Here is a 5,000-nt window from a genome sequence, read left to right as displayed (position 1 = left end):
TCTGTCAATCCTTCCGGTGTCCGGGCCTGGTGAGGTTTCCCGTGTTGAGTCAAATTAAGCCGCAGGCTCCACTCCTGGTGGTGCCCTTCCGTCAATTCCTTTAAGTTTCAGCTTTGCAACCATACTTCCCCCGGAACCCAAAAGCTTTGGTTTCCCGGAGGCTGCCCGCCGAGTCATCGGAGGAACTGCGGCGGATCGCTGGCTGGCATCGTTTATGGTTAGAACTAGGGCGGTATCTGATCGCCTTCGAACCTCTAACTTTCGTTCTTGATTAATGAAAACATACTTGGCAAATGCTTTCGCTTCTGTTCGTCTTGCGACGATCCAAGAATTTCACCTCTAACGTCGCAATACGAATGCCCCCGCCTGTCCCTATTAATCATTACCTCGGGTTCCGAAAACCAACAAAATAGAACCGAGGTCCTATTCCATTATTCCATGCACACAGTATTCAGGCGGGCTTGCCTGCTTTAAGCACTCTAATTTGTTCAAAGTAAACGTGCCGGCCCACCGAGACACTCACTCAAGAGCACCCTGGTAGGATTGCAACGGGGTCCGCCTCGGGACGCACGAGCACGCACGAGGCGCGTCGCACGCCTTCAGCTCGCCCCCACCGGCAGGACGTCCCACGATACATGCCAGTTAAACACCGACGGGCGGTGAACCAACAGCGTGGGACACAAATCCAACTACGAGCTTTTAACCGCAACAACTTTAATATACGCTATTGGAGCTGGAATTACCGCGGCTGCTGGCACCAGACTTGCCCTCCAATAGATACTCGTTAAAGGATTTAAAGTGTACTCATTCCGATTACGGGGCCTCGGATGAGTCCCGTATCGTTATTTTTCGTCACTACCTCCCCGTGCCGGGAGTGGGTAATTTGCGCGCCTGCTGCCTTCCTTGGATGTGGTAGCCGTTTCTCAGGCTCCCTCTCCGGAATCGAACCCTGATTCCCCGTTACCCGTTACAACCATGGTAGGCGCAGAACCTACCATCGACAGTTGATAAGGCAGACATTTGAAAGATGCGTCGCCGGTACGAGGACCGTGCGATCAGCCCAAAGTTATTCAGAGTCACCAAGGCAAACGGACCGGACGAGCCGACCGATTGGTTTTGATCTAATAAAAGCGTCCCTTCCATCTCTGGTCGGGACTCTGTTTGCATGTATTAGCTCTAGAATTACCACAGTTATCCAAGTAACGTGGGTACGATCTAAGGAACCATAACTGATTTAATGAGCCATTCGCGGTTTCACCTTAATGCGGCTTGTACTGAGACATGCATGGCTTAATCTTTGAGACAAGCATATGACTACTGGCAGGATCAACCAGGGAGCTGCGTCAACTAGAGCTGAGCAGCCGGCCGCCCGGGAGTGTGTCCCGGGGGCCCGCGCGAACACGCAAGCGTCCGCTCAATTATTCTGCAAACAGGAGGAGGCTGAGCTCCCCTGCACAATACACCTCGAAACCCTCTCAGGTCCCGGCGGCGCGCAGCGCCGTCCTAAGTACTTGGTCGGGTTCGAGAGAGGCGCAATCGCCCGGAGTTTGGCGAGTAGACGCTTTAGGTGCGACCACCCGTGCTCCCAACTGAGCTTGCCGCTGCCGACAGAGGCCCGGGAGCGTGCTGTCGTGGCATTGCCGGCGGGAGACAACACGCGCCACCTACGGTGGCCGGCAGCTCCAACGCCAGCGCCACAGAAGGACAAAAGCCCCACTTGGGTGCCGAAGCGAACTCTCCCAGCACAGCGCACGCGCCAACACGTCCGCACAGCTGCGATACAATCCACCTGCGAGAACCGCAGAGGCGACCGAGCAGCAGACGGCGTCGCGGCGCGAGCGCCGGGCGGCGGCGCATCCTCAGCGCACACAGTCCTCAATCGGACCAGCACACTGCAGATGTCCACCGCGCTTCGCACCGGGCCCGCGAGGACCTACTTTGGCCGCACGGCGCCGCGTGCAGGGTGCGCCGGCGCGCAGCTGCGCCGCCTGCCGCCTCCGTCGGCCGGCGCGCCTGCCACTGGCCGCCCCCACCAGCCGGCTGTAGCGCGTGCGCCCACGCACCGCGCGGCCAGCACGCCGGAAGGCCCCCCCTCACCGGCCGGGGACGGTCCCACCCAGCCACCGCCGCGTATCGCTTCACACCCACATGCCATTCACGTTCGTGGGCATGGTGGGTATCGCTGAAACAACCGGTTGGTAGCTCAACCGATCGTCGCCATCACTGATTCACCTCTAGCGAGAACAACCGCACCACAACGGTTTACCAGTTCTTCATTTGCGTAACGTCACCAGCAAACGTAGACGTCCATCGCCATTTGCAAATTCAACGATTGTTGCATGCCTGTGTCAGGTGTCACGACACACTATGTCTGCCCACATACACGCAACAACATGTGCACGCTTCGCGAACACGTGGAAGGTGGCCCCCGTACGTATGCGATGTCCATTGCGCGAACGACTGTCAACCGGCCTCTGTCGCATGTCGCAGATGTGGAACGCAGTGCACCATGCTATCACGGTGTGTGAGAAGAGACGACTACGTCTGACAACACGCGCCACTACATCAACAGACGGCTCATGCTGATCGCCATCCACGGCATACCATACTGCAATCCAGCTCTTATAGGGAGACGACACGTAGCTGAGTGCACAATATTTGGACCGTATGGTTCGCCGTTGTTGGCGCAGTCGTGGTACGGTCACACATGTACCACGATGTATCATTCAGTACATGAGGACCAATGTGCGGTACAGTGTGTGATTTGGACGTACAACATCAGCGGACAGTTGCCACAAGCCGTACCACAACGTAGGCTGTGCTTCGCCATGCGAATGCCAATGAACAACTGCGAAGGGCATTGAGCATGTACGTCCTGCCGCCATCCGCATTACAGTGTATAGCTGCAAGGTGTTTAACATGAAGCGATACTCTGGGGACCGGGCAGTGCGAGTAGCAAACTATATTGCGGGGGTTGCAGTTAGGCAACACTACACTAATTTAACGCGTCGTATGACAATTACAGAGCAGGTTAAGGCCCAACGTGTGTTGGGTTAAGGCCCAACGTGTGTTGGGTTAAGGCCCAACGTGTGTTGGGTTAAGGCCCAACGTGTGTTGGGTTAAGGCCCAACGTGTGTTGGGTTAAGGCCCAACGTGTGTTGGGTTAAGGCCCAACGTGTGTTGGGTTAAGGCCCAACGTGTGTTGGGTTAAGGCCCAACGTGTGTTGGGTTAAGGCCCAACGTGTGTTGGGTTAAGGCCCAACGTGTGTTGGGTTAAGGCCCAACGTGTGTTGGGTTAAGGCCCAACGTGTGTTGGGTTAAGGCCCAACGTGTGTTGGGTTAAGGCCCAACGTGTGTTGGGTTAAGGCCCAACGTGTGTTGGGTTAAGGCCCAACGTGTGTTGGGTTAAGGCCCAACGTGTGTTGGGTTAAGGCCCAACGTGTGTTGGGTTAAGGCCCAACGTGTGTTGGGTTAAGGCCCAACGTGTGTTGGGTTAAGGCCCAACGTGTGTTGGGTTAAGGCCCAACGTGTGTTGGGTTAAGGCCCAACGTGTGTTGGGTTAAGGCCCAACGTGTGTTGGGTTAAGGCGCAACATAGGTTAGGTTAAGGCGCAACATAGGTTAGGTTAAGGCGCAACATAGGTTAGGTTAAGGCGCAACATAGGTTAGGTTAAGGCGCAACATAGGTTAGGTTAAGGCGCAACATAGGTTAGGTTAAGGCGCAACATAGGTTAGGTTACGGCGCAACATAGGTTAGGTTAAGGCGCAACATAGGTTAGGTTAAGGCGCAACATAGGTTAGGTTACGGCGCAACATAGGTTAGGTTAAGGCGCAACATAGGTTAGGTTAAGGCGCAACATAGGTTAGGTTAAGGCGCAACATAGGTTAGGTTAAGGCGCAACATAGGTTAGGTTAAGGCGCAACATAGGTTAGGTTAAGGCGCAACATAGGTTAGGTTACGGCGCAACATAGGTTAGGTTAAGGCGCAACATAGGTTAGGTTAAGGCGCAACATAGGTTAGGTTAAGGCGCAACATAGGTTAGGTTATGGCGCAACATAGGTTAGGTTACGGCGCAACATAGGTTAGGTTACGGCGCAACATAGGTTAGGTTAAGGCGCAACATAGGTTAGGTTAAGGCGCAACATAGGTTAGGTTAAGGCGCAACATAGGTTAGGTTAAGGCGCAACATAGGTTAGGTTAAGGCGCAACATAGGTTAGGTTAAGGCGCAACATAGGTTAGGTTAAGGCGCAACATAGGTTAGGTTAAGGCGCAACATGGGTTAGGTTAAGGCGCAACATGGGTTAGGTTAAGGCGCAACATGGGTTAGGTTAAGGCGCAACATGGGTTAGGTTAAGGCGCAACATGGGTTAGGTTAAGGCGCAACATGGGTTAGGTTAAGGCGCAACATGGGTTAGGTTAAGGCGCAACATGGGTTAGGTTAAGGCGCAACATGGGTTAGGTTAAGGCGCAACATGGGTTAGGTTAAGGCGCAACATGGGTTAGGTTAAGGCGCAACATGGGTTAGGTTAAGGCGCAACATGGGTTAGGTTAAGGTACAATATGGGTTAGGTTAAGGTACAATATGGGTTAGGTTAAGGTACAATATGGGTTAGGTTAAGGTACAATATGGGTTAGGTTAAGGTACAATATGGGTTAGGTTAAGGTACAATATGGGTTAGGTTAAGGTACAATATGGGTTAGGTTAAGGTACAATACGGGTTAGGTTAAGGTACAATACGGGTTAGGTTAAGGTACAATACGGGTTAGGTTAAGGTACAATACGGGTTAGGTTAAGGTACAATACGGGTTAGGTTAAGGTACAATACGGGTTAGGTTAAGGTACAATACGGGTTAGGTTAAGGCACTTGGGGGGGGGGGGGGGCCCGGTTTGTTGATTGTGATTATCGTAAGTAAATGACTGCGGCATCATCTGATTTGCCACGTCAGGGTGCACCTTTGGCTCATAACAGGCGGCGCTCTGATTCCATGCTTGTGGCAG

The 5,000-nt window shown here is 53.5% G+C and overlaps 1 non-coding gene across 1 annotated transcript in view; it reads right to left on the bottom strand.

The window, feature by feature from the left end:
• The window catches only part of LOC124569770, a 1,910-nt gene extending 573 nt beyond the window's left edge, over positions 1-1,337 (bottom strand). Inside the window, exon 1 of the ribosomal RNA XR_006971294.1 lies at positions 1-1,337. This exon is cut by the window's left edge and continues 573 nt beyond it. This is a non-coding gene — a ribosomal RNA (small subunit ribosomal RNA).
• Positions 1,338-5,000: the final 3,663 nt, after the last annotated feature.

This window comes from Schistocerca americana, unplaced genomic scaffold, assembly GCF_021461395.2.
Source record: "Schistocerca americana isolate TAMUIC-IGC-003095 unplaced genomic scaffold, iqSchAmer2.1 HiC_scaffold_1533, whole genome shotgun sequence".
Taxonomy (NCBI): domain Eukaryota; kingdom Metazoa; phylum Arthropoda; class Insecta; order Orthoptera; family Acrididae; genus Schistocerca; species Schistocerca americana.
The sequence above is the reverse complement of the archived record's forward strand: the minus strand, read 5'-3'. Positions and strand labels throughout refer to the sequence as shown.